The 23,753-nt window shown below is 41.0% G+C and overlaps 1 protein-coding gene across 2 annotated transcripts in view; it reads left to right on the top strand.

The window, feature by feature from the left end:
- The first annotated feature begins 1,375 nt into the window (after window positions 1-1,375).
- Window positions 1,376-23,753, top strand: part of KCNJ5 (potassium inwardly rectifying channel subfamily J member 5) — a 65,405-nt gene continuing 43,027 nt past the window's right edge. The window contains exons 1-2 of one of the 2 annotated variants that reach the window (XM_042475283.1): window positions 1,376-1,436; window positions 1,977-2,146. The gene's annotated coding sequence lies outside the window, so the exon portion shown is untranslated. Of the gene's footprint in view, window positions 1,437-1,727; window positions 2,147-23,753 lie in introns of those variants that run through there. The other variant, XM_042475284.1, reaches the window with a different exon arrangement.

Here is a 23,753-nt window from a genome sequence, read left to right as displayed (position 1 = left end):
ACACAGTTGGAAGGCAGATCGGGGTATAGGGATCCAGCCTGTGTTAGATGGGGTCACACTCCCCCTAAAGACACAGGTTTGCAGTCTGGGGGTACTCTTGGACTCAGCTTTGAACCTAGAGGCCCAGGCCTCTGCGGGAGTGCTTTTGCACATTTAAAGCTTGGGCGCCAGCTGTCCCTGTTCCTTGAGATGTTGAATCTGGCCTCAGTGGTACATGCCTTGGTTACATCCCATTTGGACTACTGTAATGGGGTCTACATGGGTCTGCCTTTGAAGATTGTTCAGAAACTTCAGCTGGTCTAAAGAGCTGCAGCCAGGCTGTTAACTGGTGCAAGTTACAGAGACCACACAACACCTTTGTTGAAACAGCTCCATTGGCTGCCAGTTTGTTTCCGGGCACAATTTAAAGTGCTGGTAATGACCTATAAAGCCCTATATGGCTCAGGTCCATGCTATTTGGCAGACCGTATCTCCTTGTATGAATCAGTCCAGCCCCTGAGATCCTCTGGAGAGGCCCTTCTCTCTGTCCCATCACTATCACAAGCACGGTTGGTGGGGACGCGAGAGAGGTCCTTCTTGGTGGCTGCCCCTAGACTCTGGAACTCCCTTCCCAAGGAGAGCAGAGTGGCTCCCTCCTTGTTGGCCTTTTGCCGGCAGGCTAAGACCTACCTGTTTAGACAGGCTTTTAAAACAGAATAGTTGTAATTGGCTTTGGTGTTGTTTCATTTAAAAGTGTTTTATACAGTTTTATCTTTTTCTAAAAAAAAATGCATTTTATTCTTTTAATAGCTATCTATTTTAACACTGTAATAATTTAATTCTTTTTTTAAATGTACTTCATTTCTATGTTTTAAACTGTATTATGGCAAAGCCGCTCTGTGTCCCAGTTCTGGGAAAAGAGCGGGATACAAATAAATATAATAACAATAGCAATAACAATAATTCTTTTTGTGAAGTCGAAGGCTTTCATGGCCGGCATCCACAGTTTTTTGTGGGTTTTTCGGGCTATGTGGCCATGTTCTAGAAGAGTTTCTTCCTGACGTTTTGCCAGCTTCTGTGGCTGGCATCTTCAGAGAAGCAGGCCATAGGCAGGTTTACTCTTATATATGTATTGTTTTATGTACAGCGCTGTGCAAATCTACAGCACTAAATAAATAAATAAATAATATGCCAGCCACAGATGCTGGCAAAACATCAGGAAGAAACTCTTCTAGAACATGGCCACATAGCTTGAAAAACCCACAAAAAAACTAATAATTCTTTTTGCTTGTTTGTTTGCAGAAATAGAGGAACAGACAGCATTTGCATGCATGCAAACACTGTACACATCCTCAGCTGCTGCATGCCATCCATCTCCTGCTTTCTTGAGATCCATCTCCCATCTGCTAAGGAAGAGGATGAAGACCTATAAAGCAGAAATCCTTGTGGTTCATTAGGTGGGCTTAGAATGAGAGCTACAGAACTGGCAGCAAGAGATGCTTTCTAGCTAGAAAGTACAGACATCTTGTTTTATCAAGGCAACTGATGTCTAATCTCTTTCCAGCCACTCCCCCAGCCATCAGATAGGGCATTGGTCCTATCTGTGCAGCCTCTAATGCAAAGCATCCAAACCCCTTCTTTCTCTAGTCTCCCCCCTCGAGCTCCACTTCCACCTTTCCTTTCCTTTCCCTTGCCTTCATGTTCATTCAGAACAGATGATGCTCTGATCACATGGACCCATCAAGCTTCCCTCCCTTCCCCTCCCCTCCTCCTTTTAAATAGCTATATTACACAGAGAATTCATTTGTACTATACACTCAGAGAGAAAGGGGGAAGAGAGAGCAGCAGCAGCAGCAGGAGGCATGGAGAGGGAAATTTAACAGGCAAACATGACAGGGAGGTTTAGAGATGAGGTTTGACAGAGCTCTCTGGAAGAGCAGGGGTGGCTAAGAACAGGGGGGCGTGAGCAATGGTGCTCCCTGCCTCTTTTGTTGTAGCAGGCACAAGGCAAAAGGGCCAGCCAGAGAAGTCTTGCTGCAGAAAATCTCTGGAGATGTTGATGGCATGGACTGGACAATCCGAGAGCATCTCTTTTGCCTTCAGCCCACCTTTGGGGTCACCGCCAGCAGCCCTCCAGCATGTCTTATGACGGAATTCCCAATTCCAGGTAAGGCACCTCCTTCTGGAGTGTTTATTTTTTCATTTATTTCTCTGCTTCTTTGGTGAAGGAAGCCTGGAGAAAGCAAGAAACGATAAGATCAGCCAAGGAGGGAAGAATCATTACCCTCTTACCCCCTTCATCTCCCTGCTAGCTTCTGCCAATGTAAGCTGTGCTCTTGCTAAATCTAGCAAGGCCCAAAGATCAGAAAACTATGCAAAGTTACCCCATGTTACAATTAGCTCTGGAGCATCCAGGATTGAAATATGGGTCTGCAATGAATTCACAATTTAATTAGAAAAGCAAAGAAAGTTTTAGCTTATCTTTTTAAATGGCAGGCTGTAATATGCAGAGATCACTGGTATAATTGGAGATACTCTGGATGTATTATTCCATGATCCATGATCATTCACCTTACTCTAATCCTGTAGATGGCAATCTGTGTCACTTCAAAATGTAGTAAACCAGCTTTGATACGGCTGTGATCTCTCTCTCTCATGCCACCCTGGACCTCTGTTCTGAAGTCCTGTCCTGATAGCCCTGGCAGAGATTCATGACAGTACAATGTGACAGTCATTCATACAGATTAGATAAAGCCTTATATTTGAACCTCCATCAACGAAGGCACTATACCTCTGAATGCCAGATACTGGTGCTATGTAACTGGGAGGAGATATACATTCTATGCCATGCCTCTGGGTTTTTGGAAAGCTGTGGTTGTATTCTGTCTATCAAAATCTTATACTACAGTGAGTGTTTGGGGTGATACACCTGGGGATCTTCTTATGTTCCTGAGCAGCTGAAATGACCATTTGGAAGCAGACAGTAGGTCTTTTCAACAGTCTGGATGATCCCAGGGATTAGAAAATAAAAGTGACACTTAAAAAGAAAAACTGTGTGATTACAAGTATGTATGTTTGTGTGTGTGATGTGAATGTCCTTTTCAACTGTAAGGTGAGATGGGAGCCGGAAGCAAGACCAACCATTGTAATCTCATCAGATTGCAACATTCAAATCTTAAATATCTAGATCCAATTTCTCTTTCATTTATGGACCCAAAATATGGTATGTGACCGTCTTCCCAAAACAGTTGTTGTTTGCAGTTGTTGTAGGAGGGAGTTTATCCATTTCACCTCCCCACAAACACCCACAACTTCCCTTCTTCCATGAAATAATTTAGCCTTGCAGTTTTGACTTTCTGCTGAAAGGAAGCCTGAGTGTATTTCTGTATATTTGCTTGCATGTATTCCATGTTATTGTGGATTCTTTCCTTCCTCCTTTCATCTGCCCTGGTCCAGACCTAGCTATCTGATTTGTAGGATTTATAGGGAGACTTCTCTAATCATAGATGAAACAGGAGTGTGTCTGATTTTTAGAGAGACAATAGGAACTGAACCATCTCTGCACCCCGCCACTCCTTCCTCCTAGTCTTTCCTCTTGACACACCTCTTCCAGATATAGAGGCATCAGGTTGAGAGGAGGTAAACCACAAGTCAGAGATTTTAGCAATAGTATTTTTGCTCTGAGAGCCAGACCCCTGCCTTTTTACGCATGGCCAGCAACAAGCCAGATCTCCTTATCACATATAGTATTATAAACATTTTGGCGTAAAGATTGCTTTTGTGTAGGGCGGGGATCATGTTCTTCTGTGAACTGCTAATACATCCTTGCTACTAGGTGTTTTTTAAAATATCTTTTTAAAATTAAGAATTTTAAAGATTTTTTTTTAAAAAAAATAATGCGTGTTAAATATAAGTGCTATTGACATGGCAATAATGATCGTGATTTATATCAGTGTTGGAGATATGCAAATTATTGTTCTTCTACTGATCTAGATAAGACTTTAGACCCACTTGGACATCCAAGCACATGGGGGTGTGTATGAGTGCAAACATACTTTCTGGCTTTTTCTATGTGCTGGAAGGAAAACATTGACAGTAGGAAGGAGTCTGAACTGATGCAGCTTCTTTGGGTTCTCAATCTTTCAGGGGGCTATCAGTGAACAAGGTCCCATTCTCTTTCCTAAAATGACATGTGCTTTAATATGCAAACAGAGTTGTAAGTGTTTAGATGCAGGGCTGGTCTTATCACTAAGCATAGAGAGGCGTTGTCTGAAACATTTAGGGCCCTTCCACACTACACAGTTACAGCACTATGATTCCATTTTAACTGCCCTGACTGGGTCCTATGGAATCCTGGGCTTTGCAGTTTGGTGAGGCATTAGAGCTCTCTGGCTGAGAATTTGAAATACTCCTCCCTAAACTGCAAAAGAGAACTAGAGTGGTCTAGTGATTTCAGTATTGGTCTAGGACTCTGGAGAACAAGGTTTGAATCCCCACTTGACCACAGAAACTTGCTGAGTGACCTTTGCAAGTCACACTCTCTCAGTCTCAGAGGGTGGCAAATCCCCTCCGAAGGAACTTGCCAAGAAAACCTCATGATAGGTGCCATAAGCCAGAAACGACTTGAAGACACAAAATGACAATAACAAACAACATATCCCAGGATGAATCACAGCGCTATAATTGTGTAGCATGTGAAAACACCCTTAGATAGCTTAGGTCCAGGGTATCTGATAGTTTAGTATGCTGTATCTCCATGCAGGAGTTTTCTAGGCCCTGAAATCGTCATTGGTAGCACTTCTATCAGTCCCACCACCTTGATATGAATGGTTGGTGGGGACATGAGACAGGGCCTTCCTGGTGCTTGCCCGTAGGATCTGGAACTTCCTTCCTTGGGAGGCTAGAATAGTTCCCTCCTTGCAGTCTTGCAGTCAGTAGCCAAAAACTGTTTTATCCTGACAGGCTGAATGTTTTTAAATAAAAGCCTCCTAACAGGCTGTTGAAATGTTGTAAATTTACTGATTACTGAAACTAGATGGGGGACACCTGGCTGAACGAGACTAAATGCGAAAGTGATCTAGGAGTCCAAACAGACCACAAGTTAAACATGAGTCAACAGTGTGATGCGGCAGCTAAAAAGGCCAAAGTGATTTTAGGCTGCATCTACAGAAGTATAGTATCTAGATCAAGGAAAGTAATAGTGCCACTGTATTCTGCTTTGGTCAGGCCCCACCTGGAATATTGTGTTCAGTTCTGGGCACCACAATTCGAAAAAGACATTGAGAAACTGGAGCGTGTCCAAAGGAGGGAGACTCAAATGGTGAAGGGTCTAGAAACCATAAATCCCTATGAGGAATGACTGAGGGAGCTGGGGATGTTTAGCCTGGAGAAGAGAAGGTTAAGAGGTGATATGATAGCCTTGTTTAAATATTTGAAGGGATGTCATATTGAGGAGGGAGCAAGCTTGTTTTATGCTGCTCCAGAGACTAGGACCAGGAACAATTGATGCAAGCTCCAGAAAAAGAGATTCCGCCTCAACTTTTGGAGGAACTCCCTGACAGCAAGGGCTGTTCGACAGAGGAACACGTCCCCTCAATGGAGGATGATGGAGTCTCCTTCCTTGGAGGTCTTTAAACAGAGACTGGATGGCCATCTGTCAGGGATCCTTTGACTGAGAGTTCCTGCATAGCAGAATGGGGTTGGACTGGATGGCCCTTTTGTCTCTTCCAACTCTATGATTCTATGATTTTTAATTTATGTTTTAAATGGATTGTTGTTGACCATTTAATTCCATTTTGATATTGATCTTTTGTATGTTTTGACTGTATTCTCATTTGGAAGTTATTCCGCATCCCAATTCTGGAGGAAAGGAGAAGCACAGATAATGATGATGATGATGGCAATAACAACGGGTTGTTGTTGGGGTTGAGATTAAATAATATTTGCAAACTTTTTCCTTCTCAACAAGAACTCGGTGCCTTTGGTGTAACAAATTAGTCTCCTCCAAAGAAGCAGAGTAGCAACTCCATCCTATTTCAAAAATAATTGAATGCCATGAGATTTTTGCTTTGTTTCTGCCTCGGAGCATGAGAGAAAAAGGCCACTACATTTTTAAAAGGTCTTGTTAGTTTTTAAAATGACAAAACAGTAACTTTTCCCCCAAAATAAATCTTTTGTGGGCAAAAATGTATTTTCTGAGGAGCCCAGTATTTTTCAACAAAAAGTCCCATGGGCAACTTTTGCAAAAGAGATTCAGAGAGACTCCAGAATTGTAAAGCAAATGGTTTAAAAATGCACAAATTTGCTTACCAGAGATGTTAATTTTTATATATTCATTTATTTAGCCCTCACATACAGCAATGAAATTAGCAAAGTGTTATAACCCCCCCCCCATTTCCGGTGTCATGTTTTAAAGTTATGTAATTTATTGTGGTTGTATTTTTACTACCAGAGAAAGGGAAATTGTGGGATTAACCTGGATGTAAGAGAGGATGAGTGCTATTTGCTGCTTTACATAGGCAGTGAAGTGTACCTACCAATACAAATGAATATGTGTATGTGTGCATGCGTAATTTTCAAATATAAAGAAAGGACAATGTATTATTTTAAAGGTAAATATAAAGTCAAGTGCATAGATAATGTCCATTGTAATTCCTCTGCTGTTGTTGCTTTGATTAAGGTTTGCTTCCAGTCCCAAAGAAGTAACATGTCTGCAGTTTGATTTAAATTGATTTAAATTTGGAAAAGAAAACTGACTTATTGAAGAATTAAGTCTCATTAATGTCCAAAAGGATTTTAGAGGGATCACTTAACAAACCTATAGGGCATAGAATGAAGAGAGACAGCACGATGTAGTGATTTGAGCATTGGACTAGGAGCATTGGTCTCTGGAGAACAGGGTTTGAATCCCACTGAGTGACCTTGGGCAAGTCACACTCTCTCAGCCTCAGAGAAAGGCAAACTTGCTCTGAAGAAATCTTGTCAACAAAATGCCATAAGTTGCCAACAACCTGAAGGCACACAACAATAACAATAGGGTATAGATTATGGGATCTGAAGTTTAGGGAGAAGCATTTAGACCTCTGGGCCATAGCATTCCTGTGCCTCACCAAAATACAAACTCCAGCACTGCATGGGAATTCGCCATGACAGCTAAAACGGAATCATTATGCATTGTCTGAATGGTGTGAACGGCCCTTGGTGTTTAACTTTTAGCCATTGCGGTAGCTACTTGTTCACTGACAGCACTGTATTCTTCAAACTGGAAGCCAGGGGAGTTTGAATTATCCTCACCCAAAGCTTTTGCCGTCCCGCTGGGGCCAACTTGACTTTAATATGATTGGAACTCATTGGTCATTTAAGGGCAAACTGCTGTGGATCTTCTTTACAAAGACTACTTGTGATGCTCTCTATTTCCAAGACCCTGCCAATGAACAAGGCAGAAGGCTAAGTTTCTCTTCATAGTCAATTTAAAAATAAAGGATCTTTTAAAAATAAATATATGTGCAAGGGGTTCACTCCTGAATTCCTCTAAGAAATGTGAGATACTTTCTCTGAAAAAGGAAGCACTTTACATCACTGACCTCATAAACACAGAATATCAATAGCAACCATATAAACCTGAACATTTCTTGATTTATGGGACGTGAACATGATCTATCTCTTTTATGGACTATGCATTCATCAAGCAATCTGGATGCTTTCTCCATTTGTGGACTATGCAATGCCATATTTTCTTCACCTTACCAAATATTAAATCCACGACTATTATTAAAAGTTAAATTATTCCCAGAACTGATCCCTTTGCAGTTGCTCCTTCATTTATTCATTTATTTGCAATTCTTCGCCTATGCCTTTATTTGCCTTTCTGTCACAATTGGGACTCAAGGCAACTCCCAACAAGATTAAAAATACATTCAGATGCACTAGAAAAATGGCAATGTTAAAACAGACTGAAATATTCCATTGCTTTAAAAGACTGAATTTTCAAAGCAGTTTACTATCTCATTGATTATCCTTTTTTAGCAGCTAGTCAATTGCCAAAAACCCACCTCAATAGTAAAAAAAGGTCTTTCCCTATTGTTAAAAAAAAACAGGAAGGAGGGCAGGTTGTCATCCCTAGAAAGGGAATTTCGCAGCCTGGGAGCAGCTACCAACAAGGCCCTGTATTGTTTTCCCATGAAATATGCCTTTGAGAGAGTCAGTACAGCAACTAAGATGTCTCTTGATGATGGCAGAATCCAGGTAAGCACACATACATCCATCTTTATTGAATAAGTCTCCAGACCATTTAAAAGAATACAAGATAAAAAAAAAGGGGGGGGGGAAACATACATAGTTAAAACTTATATAAAAAGAAATCTCTATAAAATTTAAAATATATGGCTCTGATTATACTGTTCTTGTAATTTGCACAATAATCTATCTGGGGTCCTTTTCTTCTTTTCGCTTTCGTAGAATAGCAGCTTTCACTGTGAACAAGGCAACCCTAAGAGTAATAAAAGGCTCAACTCCTCGCAATAGCAGAACCAGCTTGCTTTCAGCATCCCTTTCCCTCAAATTTCTGAGGATGGGAGCTAGATCTTGCTCTCTAATACTGTTATATAATTGACAATGCAGCAGGTAATGTGTAAGATCTTCAACTTTAGGTGCCCCACATATACAGAGTCAATCAAGAAAAGGGATATCCTGGTATCTTCTTTGAATCACCTTTGAGTCCATTTGCTCAAAGCCAAGTTTGATAAAAGCCTTCTGATGTTCTCTTTTCATAAGGAAAAACAGATATTTTTTTCTTCCTGGAAGAACGTTTTGGCCCTTGATAGCCTGGACCAAGATCATATATCCTAGCAGTACATTCATTTGTGGCCTTTCTTCTTCTTCTGAGTTTGGCCAATGGTTGCTCAGCATAGTTGCTACTGAGTTTCATGTTTTTTGTTTCTTTTCCTGACTCTAGACTGGGAGTTGGGAATTTGGGATCTATTGACATGTCTTCCCTCTCTGGTTGACTGTATGCATTATGTGCTCTTTGAGAGGTGTCTGAGTCAGGGGAATATTCTCTAGGAACTGTAACCTTCTGGGAAACAGATGCTGTTTTTTACTGTGACTTCGTAAAATCCATTGCTTTATCATACAATATTTCCAGAGACCTTTAAAGGAGCACCACAGTGTTGCCAGAGATATATATGTGCTGTAGTTTCTGGAAAATATGTTTCGTGTCACTTCTAGAAATACATTCTGTGCATCCTCCCAAGCAGATGTCATCTTCTTTTCCCCTCTTTCTTTTGGCCTTCCCAGGCAAAAACAAGGTCACAGTAAAAACAAGCCAGTGGGGATGAGTCTCCTCTCTTGACAGTGTCCTAAGACCAAGTGAAGAACTGGACTAAATAACAGCATGTACCATTCTTTGAGGACATTCCCTTGGAGATTTGGGCGTGTGAGTTGGGATATCATGCTACTTATTGTGGGATGCACATCCCTGGTTCCTTATCTGTTTCTGCATATATTGGGCACTGCTGGTTCAGAGCCTCCATATTTATGTATAAGTCTCTATAAGAAGACCTGCAGAGGGTGCAACACTGTGGAGTCTCACAGACCCCTGGGGTTGACAGCACATGGAGCTAACATTTATTAGGAGGTACAGATATACTGCAGCTAACAAAGTAGATGTATTCCTGAGCATTACTTCTTTAACAGAAAAAAGAATTAGTACCAAAGGCAAAACTAACATGGCAAGAATAGAAATTGGCTCCTACAACACAAAAAGAAGAGAAGCTCATCCTGTTTCAGCAAATAAGAAAAGAAAAAGAAAAGGAAATCAAAATTAACATTATGCCCATGCGAAATAAAACAACCAGGTCAGCTTTGCATAAATAAAAGAAAACACTGGCCCGATACAAACAGGCCTTTGCGGCACCCCTGTCACGTGCTAGGGGTTGGCCGAGGACCTAGCGTCCATACCAGCCTCAACCCTAGCACGTGATGGGGGTGTAATAATGGCGGTGCCCTATACACACGGGCATCGCCATTTTGACGTATCGGATGCATAGCGTCCGTACATCGTGCCCTGGGTGTGACGCCGCGAGTGCACAAGTAGCGCCTTGCGGCATCCCATCCGTGGTGCAAGACGAAACGCCATTTTGGCGCTGCTTCTTCGCTGCATCCGGGAATCGCGTGGTTTGGCTGCTGTGGTTCCTGGATGCAGCAACCGGCGGCGGCAGCAGAGCATCGCTTTTCGGCGGTCTGTAACCCGCCATTGTGAACTTTCTAGGGATCACTTAACGGCTTCTTCCAAAATATATCTCAAGATAAGAGTTCCATTTTGATGGTCAAACATATAGATCTATCCTTTTTGTTTGCTTATTTGTTTGTTGTTGTTTGTTTTGCTTTTTTGTTAAAACTCTTGGGGGTAGCTGGTAAGGCAGGCTTAATCTGAGCTTCCCTTTTCTCTCTGTTTTGTCATTCAAGCATGTTTGGCAACGGATTCTGGAGGAAGATGCTGTTCCTCTTGCTTGTCACAGGCAGGTATATACAGCTACAACAGGATTAGCTAGAGCAGGATGTTGTTCTTTCCAAGATGAAGCAATATTAATTATTTATGGCAGACATGCTACTGCAACCCAACACTTAAAATCTGTGTTTCTCCAACTATCCTTCAGCATCTTCCCAATGCCAATGCTGCTAAAAATGTCCAGCTGGATAGAAAATGGATAGAGGATGAAAAGGGGAGTTGGATGGCTGTAAAAACACTTTGCAAAAAGGAGCTTCACTGTCGAGGGCTTTATTAACTATGAGGCTGTACAGATTGACATTATACGCCAGCCTCAGGGCAGAGTGGGGTGTGTGCCATCCAAACGACATACACCCTGATGTTGCCCTGATGCCGCTGTCACGCCATGCGTCTGGCCTCAGGGCAGACAGCATCATGGCGCTCCTTTGACACTGCGTCCAGATGTCGCAGTGCCAAAAGGAGGGCTAGGAGGTGCCACTGTGGTGACAAAGGCTCCCTTTCTTCAGCATAAAAAAGAGCCACTTTTTGCAGCTTCTTTTTCCATCACAGAAATGCCAGATTGGGGTTGCGGCATGTATTTGTTGTGGCTTTTATCCGGCACTGAAAGGGGTGGCAGCAGGCTGCTCTAAATGGGCAGTTTGTTTAGCCCCATAGGCATGCCTGCGTATAGTTCCAGTTCCAGGTTCCTTTCTACATACGCTGGATACCATTTGTACAGTAGCTGGCTCTACTCTGATAGCATCTGGTCCTCAAAGAAGGCACTGGATCAGAAGAAACACTATGGCTTCTCATGAAGTACATTGTCCTAGAAGTGATGGGTGTAAGATTTGAGAAGAGTGAACACTTAGCTTGGACTGCATATCCACAGCTCTTTATTGATTTGTAAATACTGATTTATCCTTTTTGTTGCTGGTGGGGTAGTTAACTGTCCTTGAGTCGACCCCAACTCATAGTGACCTTGTGGCTGAGACATCTCCAGGCCACCATGTCCTCCATTGCTCTGCTCAGGTCCTGTAAATTCATACCTGTGACCTCATAAATTCATACCTGTGACATCTAGCTTGTGATTTTCCTCTCTTTCTACTGCTTTCTACCTTTCCTAATATTATTATCTTTTCTAATGAGTCATGCCTTCTCATGATGTAGCCAGAGTACAGCAGCCTCAGTTTGACCATTTTGGCTTCTAGGAAGATTTCAGGCTTGATTTGTTCAAGAACATATTTGTTTGTTTGTTTTTGGCTGTCTGTGATATCCTGAGCAGTCTTTTCCAGCAAGACATCTCAAATGAACTGATTTTCTTCATATCTGCTTTCTTCACTGTCCAGCTCTTGCATGATGATGATGGTGAATACAATGGTTTGGACGATTCTAACTTTATTGTTCAGTTGTATATCTTTATTCTTTAGGATCTTTTCTAGCTCTTTCATGGCTGCCCTTCCCATTGGCTGTGGTCTCCATTTTGATCAATGTTTGATCCAAGGCATGGGAACTCAAGGTACAGGAACTCGTACTTCATAGTGTCTTATGCCCAAATGAAGCAGCTCATTGAAGACAGTGTGTGCATGACTTTTGGGGAATCACACACATTGTTTTGAGGTGTACCCCTACATTTCCAGATTAATTTTTATGTTCTTTGGATTTTTTTGGCAAGGAGGCACCATGGATTACTGTATTTTGTGCTCTAGTAATATATGGTTGAGGGAAGTCCAGAGATTAATTTGAGGTTCATGTGGCCTAGTTTTGTATTTATTTTATGGTTGCTGATGATGATGATTTGACATTCATGGCCCCATGCTTGATTTGACCATATTGGGTATATCAGGAGATTATCGCACCCAGCAGGAGAGACACGGGATCTAAAAGACAAAAAGGGATGTTATCACATTTACCCATGTCTGGGCTATAGGCACTCGGAAGACGTCCAAGTTGCAGATGGGCTTCCCAAGTGGTTATCGGCTGCCTACAGCCTAGACATGGGTAAATGCGATAACATCCATTTTCATGTATTAGATCCCGCGTATCTCCCACCGGGATTCCTGGGTGCAATAATGTCCTTAGACAAACGTTGGAAATATTACATTCTTTAACTCTAAGAATCCCACATGGATCATCCAGGTGAGAGATCATTGCTCAGCCAGGTGCTCAGGTGCTGCTCCCAAGGTGACTGGCTACCTGATCACTGCTAGACTGGCTGCTTGGGTGCTGCTACCTTTCCACCTGGTCACTCTGGGAACAGCAACTGAGCAGCTGGCCTTCCTTTTACTGTAAAGCCGGTGCAGGTGGGAGGAACAGGCCTGAGTCACTGCTGCTGTTGTTTTTCACACATAAGACTCTGAGGAAGAGGAAGAGGAGGCAGTGGTGAACAGGGCATCTGTGAGGTAGATGTGGCCGGCTGTTGGGGGGTGCTAGGGTTGTTCCTCAAGAGGAAAGAGGGTGACAGCTCTTACTGTCAGAAGGTTCTTCCCAATAATTAGCCAGCATCCCCTTTCTTATCCTTTGAATCCACTGGCTTGTATTCTGTCCTCTGGAGCAGAAGAAAACAAGCTTGCTCCATCTTTGATATGACAGCCTTTCAAAGTTGGTTATCATCTGCTTCCCTATCTTCTTTTCTGTAGACTTACAGAACTTAACATGATCAGTGCTCTCAACTATTCGTCCTAAAGGTATAAAAGAAAGAAAGAAGTATCAGCCCTTCCAATCCATTCCAGATAAGGGAGTGTGTACAACAGAGGGATAAAGTGTGTGTGGGGGGGGGGGGGGGAGAGAGAGGGGGGGACACAGAGGGAAAGCATGGGGGAGTTAGCTGAATGCTGATAGCAGAGTTGGAGCAGATCTCTGGGCACAAGAGAATCTTCCTCATTCATTCTAGTCATATAAGCTGCCTTGATTGCTGCAGCAGAAAGGCAAGGTATACAAATAAAGTTTATTATTTTATTATTTATTTATTATTAAAGTCTGTTGTTTTTTTATTTGTTTAATGGCATACATGGTGCTTAATTTGTGCTTAATTTATCATGCTTGGTGGTAGCAGAAATGGCTGCTTCTTCTAATATTACTCTTCTAGCATCATCAGGATGGGCATCCTGTGACATTGCAAGGATTTATCCCTAGGTCTCAGGTTTTTGTCCTGAAATCTCTAGATTTGAATCATAGAATCAATCAAACAAACAAATAGCTTTATTTATATCCCACTTCATTCTGAACTAGCAGCATCTAAGCGGTTTACAACTGTAAGCTAATTGCCCCCAACAAGCTGGGTACTCATTTTAGCAACCTAGGAAGGATGCAAGCCAGAGTCAAGCTTGAGCCTTTTCGCTGGTATTGAACTCACAGCCTTATGGTTTTTGAGTGAGTAGCTGCAGTACAGACATTTAACCACCAGCTTGCTCCATCCTCAATATGACACCCCTTCAAATATTTAAACAGGGCTATCATATCACCTCTTAACCATCTCTTCTCCAGGCTAAAAAGTCACTGTTCATAGTACTCTAATTTTATCTCTCCTGTGGGACAATTAATCCTGATCTGAGAGTCGCATATGCTGCTTCCTTCCACTTTTGTGCCACTTGTGCAGCACATTATTCTTGCACCCTAGCCACTCACAGTTTATTATAATTTGAAAGGATCTCTTTTCAGCCTATGCTTTCATTTTAATTATACCCTTCATATGTGAAGCAAGAGTTGGCAACAAACATAAAGACTAGAATAAGGGGGTGTTTGTAAATACAGGGAACCTTTCAATTCAGCTCTCTATCTCAAACTTCCCACGACAGTTTCAGAGTTAATTAACTCTAGAGGACAAGTCAAATAGCTACTCTCCTATTAACCTTACATCCTAGAAATATACTAGCCAGATATTAATGTCCGTAGCTCCGGTTTATCGAGAGGAATACATGGGCTAATTACTAGGATTGGGTTTGGGTGCAACTAACAATTTTCACGCTGAACTTTGTCACAGCTCTGTTTTTTTGAACTGGCCTAATACTGCATTCCAGTGGTTTCACAGTGGTTCAGTTCACCAACACAACTGTCTCAGCAGATGGAGACTGCAAAAGAAAAGATCATGAAAAAGGTTAGATTTAAACTGAACTTTACGGTTTCCCTCTAACCCATACATAACCCTGAGGTGACATTACTGTGGCATATTCTATTTAAGGCCAGTGCTGATATGAGGACTCAATGCGCACATTGTATCTTCTGCACTGGCTTCTTTAAAAAGCAGAACTGTTACGGTGTGGCATACAATTATCACATTTGGTACAGTATATTAAAATTTCATACTATTCAGATTAATTTTTTAAATCAAATTTATTATGATTATGATTATTACAAATGGAGCTACAAAGTCCTGAACTTTAAATAACACTGAATCATAAGGAACCCCTGGTTTCACAGTGAGCAGACTAAAAACTCTCCACTGAAAACAGTGGAGACCATCATCATCGGTGAAACAGAGAAAACTATTTTGCTCCCATTCATTCTCCATAGTGTCAAGTAGACATAACACACTCGTTCCCACAAAAAATATCTGAGAGAAGGAAACCAATACTAGGAATTGTACTGATCTGATATTGTATATAATCTGAAATAACAGTCTTCTTCTCACATAGCTTTTAGAAATGGTTTTTGGGAAGTAATTACATACATTGGGCAATAGGCATCTTGTTGGGGTTTTGTTCCAGGATCTCCTGTGGATACAAAAATCCATGGGTGCACAATTCCATTATATATGACTGTATAATAAAACATAAACTAGCAAAAGTATAAACTAGCAAAATCAAGGTTTGCTTATACAGCGCGCCCACATCATACGTGGGCGCGCTTTACGCGGACTTGAGCTTACGCGTTCAATCCATGGGGGGCGCGCGGGGTAGAAGGGGCGGTGCATCCCATTCAATTGAATGGGCGCGCACGCCCGTTGCGCCCCGCACACTGCCGCACTGCTGCGCCGCCATGCACGAGCCCCATTGTTTCCAATGGGGCTTGAGCATAGGCGGAATTCGCCTTATGTGGAGGGATCCGGAACGGATCCCAGCGTAAGGAGAGGGCAAACTGTATATATATAAGCGTAAAGACTATATGCTTATAAAATAAAATCTTGATTTTGCTAGTTTATACTTTTGCTAGTTTATATTTTACTATACTGCCATATATAATGGGGTAACACTAAGGAAATAATAATTTGAGGACATTGCCAAAGGTCACATGGAATCTTGTGCACAGAGGGACCCTTTATAGTCTGATGGTATAAAGTAACTTGTTGAGAGAATTTGGGGAAGTTATTTAAGGGGACTATCAAAATTATCCAGGCAGCAATTGTGGAAGTTGATGTCTTTCAGCTGTTCACTCCCTTTTAATATTAATATGGTACTAACCTCCTTCTTCTTTAGTCTAAAATAGAGCATAATCATCCTGGCAGATGAGGATCAACAAAACATAATGATGCCACTGCTCTTGTATCTATGCTATCTACCCACTTTGGGGACACAATGAAGATCCTTTCCTCCTAAAAACATTCAGAACCTAGTATGCTTAGAGAATGCCTTGCCCATTGGGTTAGTTTGATCACAGTTTTTAAGGGCCATCAATACTGTCTTGACTGTATTATCCATATCAGGATCTGTTCTTAAGGGTGCTTCATGATCACCAATTGTGGAACACCATTCTGGTAGAGAAGAGATGGGCAAGTTGCTGCTTGAGGGCCTCCTGGGGTCCCTGACCTAATTTTGAAATCTGTGTGTGTGATTAATTCAGACCTATGACAAGAGATATTTATGTCTTATTTGAGAGGTCACTTTGTGGAAGGAAGAGTGGAGAAGAGGAAGGAGAAAGAAAGGGAAGGGGAGGTCAGAAAATGAAAGCAACGAGGGGGAGAAAGAGAAGGTGTGAAGATCTAAAGACATGTCCATATTCAGGCTCCAGCCGCTTTCTGATATGTGACAACCAATTACCAATGAAACAATCTCGGACTTGAGAGAGATAAGATTTCTGACTTCCTGCATGAGAGATTTGTCAAACTCTGCAGCTAAACAGAATCATAGAATCATAGAGTTGGAAGAGACTGCAAGGGCCATCCAGTCCAACCCCCTGCCATGCAGGAAATCTCAATCAATCAAAGTAGCTTGTTAAATGCCAGCGGACCTGGGAATTTCATATTTTGTCACTATCTCTTTTTTCATTTTGAATTGTCCCATCATAGGGTTTTCATGGTAAAAGATATCCAGTAGGGGTTTACCATGCCTCCTCTTTCTTTTCTTTTTATTGAGCAGGCTTTCTAACTGCCAGCAGTTGAGCAGGGGCAAGGTAGAATCATACAGTTAGAAGAGATCACAAGGGCCATGCAGTTCATTCCCATTCTGCCATGCAGGAAGACACAGTCAAAGCACTAACAACAGATGTCCAACCGGCCCGTTTTTAAAAATCTGCAAAGGAGGATTCTCTGCCACTCTCTGAGGCAACAAATTCCACTGTCATACAGCCCTTACTGTCATGAGATTCTTCTTAATGTTGAGGTGGAATCTCTTTTCCTGCAGTCTGAATCCATTGCACCATGCCCTAGTCTCTGGAAAAGTAGAAAACAAGCTTACTCCATCCTCAATATGACATCCCTTCAAATATTTAAACATGGCTATCATGTCACCTTCCCAAAGCTAAACATACTCATCTCCCTAACCCACTCCTCATAGGGCATGTTTTTCAGATCTTTCATTATTTTGGTCACCCTCTTTTGCACACGCCACAGCTTTTTAATCAGATCTTAATAAAATTTTAATCAGGTTTTAAAAAATGCATTCTTTTTGCATTTTGAGGCTTCACTCTGCTTTTTTATTACAATGTTCTATTCTTCTTCTCTCATTTTTTTCTTTGTTCTTTTTTCCAGACCTATTCATGCCAGCTCTGAGCTGCAGTGAAAGACATAACAAATTAAATTACATAAGATAATGGGGACCTTTGCCTCCACCAGGTTGACTTTGTGACATCTGAATTTGCCTGTTCCCTTTTCTGCTCTCACTAAGAAATCAAAAGGGAAGACAAAATAAAAATGCAACCATTCTCAGCAATAGCATGAGTAAATTTCAATCATCAGGAAGTATGAGAGACAGAGAGATAGAGCATAATTCTCCATTTATTAGTGTCAGCATGACTGTAAACCTATTCATAATTATCTGAGAGTACATAGGATTAAGCTCCATAGAAAGGGAGCCAGCATGGTTTAAGTGTTGGACTAGGACTCTGGAGACCAGGGTTCAAATCCCCCCTTGGCCATGGAAACCCACTGGGTCACCTTGCGGAAGTCACACTCTTTCAGCCTCAAAGAGAGACAAAGGCAAACATTTTCTGAACAAATCTTGCCAAGAAAACCCTGTGATAGCTCATCAGAATATGATCGAATCTGTCATGAGTTGTGCATATGGTTGGCAAACAGTGAATGATCAAAACAACAAAGCATGGGGGACACCTGGATGAATGAAACAAAATCAATGGATGCTCATGTCCCATTAAATATAATGACATACCAAAATGGTGTTTTTATAAAAAATGGAAAATCAAGGTTTGACATTTGAAATTTATACTTTTTTGGAATATTTTCAAACTGTGGATGCTTGAATCTGGGTATAAAAAATCCATGTATAAGAAGGGCCGACTGTATATCAAATGGTCTCCTAACTGTGCCATGGAAAACCTTGTTGCAACCACTCCCTACAACCACCACACCCTGGTCACATATTGTCATAGACTTTATGCCAGACCTCCCAGTTATTAATGTAGTAATATAGAGGATATCATTTTAAAATTGTGCAACATGTGTGTACTGTAGATATGGGGAATGATGAGAGGTGAAGTGTTGGGGAAGAACCTTGATGGTGGTTCACAGTGAAGATAATTGCTTGGTTCAGGAATGCATGGATGTGTATGAGATGTGGATTCTCACAGAAGAAAAGATGTAGAAGGGAAAGTGGAAGTGTTTAAGGAGAGCTGGGTGATTAGACCAAGAAGATAGTACATGGTTATGTATTGATTTATGGGTGAATCATAGTCAAGCCCACAAAGTTTTAGGGTGGGGAATTGTGAACATGGGATTTGAACATGTGAATGATAGCCGTTCTGTCTGTAAACATCTTCCTGCTAACACTTACAATTACCGGAATAAAGTTTCTTGCAGTTTGAAATATAGAAGGCTGGTTCACTGAACTGAAGGGAAGGGCAGTTCTTGACATAGGTTTGCCTTTGGGTCATAAATCAGAAATGATTTGAAGGAACCAAAAACAACAACAAGCTCGGTTGAACTCAGTGGTGCTTACTTCTGACTGCAAGGGATTTTGTAAATGCACTGAAATCTCCAATGTGGAATTTGGCATTTACCTGATCATAAGAAATACAATATTAGAAATCAGTGTTACCACTTAAACCCCTAGTCTGAAGTAGGAAGTGCATCAAAGGAAAATGAATAAAATTCAAATTTTGGCTTGATTTTTTCCCCCAACTTCTTTGATGGTAAACTTTGAATAAGTCAAACAAAATGTCATGAAAGCCTTTGAGTTTTTCCAGAAAACCTTGGACTTGAAGAAGGATTCTGAAGAACTTGAAAGCTCACATCCTTTGTGACCTTTTGGCCCACCCAATAAAACTGGACCTAATATTATCCACTTTGATTATTGATTATACTTGATAGCTACTTCTGTTTTGTTTTTAACAGCAGTGGCAGCCGATATCTTCCTCATCAATATCAATGGAGTGGGCACTCTAGTTTTTACTCCGAACTGTAATTGAGATATCCAAGGTGTTGAACCCAATCTGCCAAAGAGGTTCAGAATTTGGACAACTTCTTAAAAATTTGGAATATAACCTGGTATAGATTTACAACCCACTAGTATTGGAACCGCCACCCCATAGATAACAGATAGTCTTGTTATTCCCACATTCCCTTGTCAGATCAAGGGGAGAACCAGCATTTTGGCAGTAAAAACCAGCACTTCTCCTCTGAAAATAAAGTCACAGTGTTTCACCTCCACGGCATTCACCTCCTCCATACCACTAATCACTTTTTTCAGTGACTGAATGCCAAATGTTCAGCTGGTGCTTGCGGTATAGAGGGATTTCTAAGAGGCTGTAGTTCTTGTCTTCCTGCCCCAATAAAGCAAATGAGGAAACCAAGAAACATTTTTCTCCCCGCTTTCCTTCTATCAATACAGTATTTCCAGGACTAATACATTACAATGAAACCAGCAGTCACCAGCTGGAGCTCTATTATACCAGGCAGTGAGGCTACTCTCTTGCTTTGGTAAGGCAACTATTGTCAATCAGTCCCCTTTGTACTTCTGGCAGTAGGTATCCCAGGCAGCCCTTGAAGGATTCCATTGTAAGCTGGCATTAATTTTCCCTCTCCGCTGTTCGAAAGTGCTACTACCAATGTAACAAAAGGAAGAAGAAACCCTCTTCCATAGACGAAATGGATGTAATTTTCATTACTTTGACACTAAGCCGAGATTACATTTTGAATAGGAAATAATACAGGGAAGATGGGAAGACATAGACTCATAGACTCATCGACTCATAGAGTTGGAAGAGACCACAAGGGCCATCCATTCCAACCCCATTCTGTCATGCAGCCTCTGTTTAGAGATCTCAAAGGAAGGAGATTCCACTACACCTTGAGGGAGTTTGTTCCACTGTCGAACAGCCCTTACTGTCGGGAAGTTCCTCCTAATATTGAGGTGGAATCTCTTTTCCTGTAGCTTGCTTCCATTGTTCCAGGTCCTGTTCTCTGGAGCAGCAAAAAACAAGCTTGCTCCCTCAATATAGCATCACTTTAAGTATTTAAACAGGGCTATCATGTCACCTTGATCTAGACACTATACTTCTATTGATGCAGCCTAAGATCACATTGGCCTTTTTGGCTGCCACATCGCACTGTTAACATATGTTCATCTTCTGGTCTACTTGGACTCCAAGATCACTTTCACATGTAGTTTCCTTAAGCCAAGTGTCCATCATCCTTTTCATTTCATTTTTTCACCCTAAGTGCAGTACCTTACATTTCTCCGTGCTGAATTTCATGGATGAATTTATTTCGTAGTGCTCTGAAGTGCACTTGGCTTGAGGCACACTTTCTTCATGCATCATCATCACCATCAGTAGCACATGTCAGCCTTACAAGTTCTGTTTATAGTCAGATGCACTATCCAGAATTGAGGCAAAAGATGTAAGGATTTACAACCTCAGTTATGAATGCATAACCTAGAGTTACGCGTTCCATAATGGATTCATATTAAATTGTCCCTATGTATTCAATAGTGCATAAAAAGTTTCTCAGTCCTGAGTTGCTGGCAGCAGCCACTATGAACAACATGGGTTTGTTCTTCTTCCAACCAGGGCATAGCAGAGGGGCATTTCCATCCCTTCCCACCATTGATCTCCAGTGTGAGGAGTTATTCTGACTGAGATCTTATTTCCTACCGTCACACAAGAGATCACTCACAGAAAGGGGTGACAACAGTGCCCTTGTTGAGGAGAGACTCATGGTGTTCAAAGTGGCTGTTAATATTATGTGTCGCCTGTGAGTGGAGCACCTGGAAAACCAAGAGTGAATTTGCTACTTCCATGACAATGCACCCAACATCCATTCCTGCTTGCTACTTTTTCACCTCTCTCTAAACCTTTTTCTTGATGAGGAAGAAATTGAGAAAGAAAATGGCATAAAACATGGGAAGAAATCTATTGAAAATACTTCTAAAATGGCCTTTAAAGATAATTTATTTTTCAGCATCAGAGGAACTTTATAAATGCTTATTGCATTAAGTTTTCTAACAGAATTTTTTTACAGTCCCATTGCTCAAACTATTAATTGTTAAACATTTTTTAAATGGGAAAAATACGATTGAAATGAGAACAGCGCAAAACTTGAAAAATTCAAAACACATCCAAAAACACCCTTTTAATATAAGTTGAAGGTATAAACATTCATTACTCCATTAAAGGAAATTCACTTTTGTTCTTTGCAGCAACTTTTGTAATGGTACTTCTTTACAGATCACTTGTCCCAAAACTAAATAGTTAAGTGTAGGAAATATTGGTACTTATATCAAGCAGAGTGCAATGTGCTATATAAACAACAGTGCTATATAAACAACAACAACAACAATAATAATGCGGCCCAGTGCAACATGAACCTCTGGTGTACAATAGGATAAAAATATGTAGGATGCTCTGGTAAGGCTAAAAATACAAACTTACTTTTATTGTTTCAAGGAATCCAGCAAAAGTAGGAAAGTAGATATCAAAAGAAAGTTAGCTGTAACTTAGGGTTGCCATAAGTCAGGACCTCCAAACTGGGACAAATGTAGGACAAATGTAGGGCAACATTTTCAAATGTAGGACACGTTTTTAAAAATGGAGGACATGCAAAAAAATTGAGGTTTTTTTTAAAAATCTAATATAATGCATTTTTTTTTTAGCATGATCAAAATGGAAGACATTTTGGCATTATTCCGAGACGATGGCAGAACTGGACTTGCCCTCGGGTTCACACTGTACTCTCAGAAGTGTTGTACTTGGGCAAGGGACTGTGGTTTTTCTTCACTGCGCATGAGGTTTGTAAAAATCACAGCAGTTACATTGGCCGTGCCTCAGAGGCTTGTTGATAGCAATATCACCATCATCATCATCAACATCATCATCATCAATCATGCATCATCATCAATCAGCACACACCACCACCACCACCACTATAATTGGCCAAGAAAGGCAAGACTTGTTAGCATTGCAAGCACCATAAATACAACAAAAATGCACTTGCATATATTTAATAAAAAAAATAATAATGAAAAAACAAAAGCAGGGGTGTATATATTTAATAAGAAAATTAATATATAAAATAAAAAAAGCAATAATAAAAATTAATAAATAAAAAAAACAAGCAATAAAAATTAATGAATAAAATAAAACAAGTAATAATAAAAATTAATGAAATAAAATACAACAAGCATAATAAAAAATTATAACATAAAATAAAACAAGCATAATAAAACTTAATGAAATAAAATAAAAACAAGCAATAAACAAATTAATGAAATAAATAAAAACAAGCAATATAAAAAGTAATGAATAAAATAAAAAAAACAATAATAAATTAATGAAATAAAATAAAAACAAGCAATAATAAAAAGTAATGAATATAAAAATAAAAGCAATAATAAAATTAATAAAAAAATAAAAAGCAAGCAATAATCAAAATTAATAATAAATAACTAATAGTTATATTTTTAAAATAATTTTAAAAACCCCAAACCAAGGCAGACTAATGGCCACTGACTCAGCTTCCTTCCTCCAACTGCTCCTCCTCCTCCTCCTCTGCCCCAATTCTGCCCTTCAAGGCACCCATTCCTCTCCTCTTCTCCTCCTCCCTCAAGGCTAGTGGAATCCTGGAAACTGTAGCTCTGTGGACTATTCAGCCTCCGTTTTGTCAAGAGAGCTCTGGTGTCCACAAGAGAACTACAATTCCCAGAATCCTATAGCACTGAGCCATGGATGTTTAAGGGGGGTCAAACTATTTTGTCTGCAGCTCTTTGCTACCACCAAAGCCCTTCCTATTTACAAGCAAGGCAAAATCCTCTTCCTTCCAAGCCATTGAAAAACCAACCCAAGTGTAGGGCTGATTGCTTCTTTTCTTTCTACATTGGTCAGCTTGGGAAGAAATTTGCATATTACAAGTAAAGGTGTTAGGGCTCAAAAAAACGATCCTGTGAATAAAGAATTACAAGAATACTGACGCCGGTATACATTGTAAAAGAGGAGGCATTTAGACTCCCATGAAACATGAACCATTTATGGCCTTTTTTCCCCTCACTGTAACCGGAAAGTAATGCCTTTGCAAGACATATACCAAGTGGGCTGGCAATAGCTCTGATGTGCAGGTGTCCGGAAGACCTCGCTCTAGGCTGAGCCAGGCAGGAGGCAGGGAGGGTGGGACACAGCCACGGGGGGGTGGAGCTAACTCCAGGGCCTCGCTGGGGGGGAGTCCCAGGGCCAGGGGCCAAACTGGGGTGGGACGGTGGCCCAACCCCAAACCAGGAAGTCCCGCACCCAGGCGGGATATGGCAACCCTATGCTGTACTGTACTTCGTGAGAGTCGCTAATGCTGGCTCTCATGTGAGTTATGAACCATGCTTCCTTCCAGACTCCTCTCAGACTAAAAGAGTGTAAAACCGTTACTAACTTTGGAGAAAAAGTGAGGTGTATCTCAAGTTTTCCTCGTCAGTCAGTTCAG

The sequence above is a fragment of the Sceloporus undulatus genome, chromosome 6, assembly GCF_019175285.1.
Source record: "Sceloporus undulatus isolate JIND9_A2432 ecotype Alabama chromosome 6, SceUnd_v1.1, whole genome shotgun sequence".
Lineage (NCBI taxonomy): Eukaryota > Metazoa > Chordata > Lepidosauria > Squamata > Phrynosomatidae > Sceloporus > Sceloporus undulatus.
This window is presented reverse-complemented; position numbering and strand designations above follow the sequence as displayed.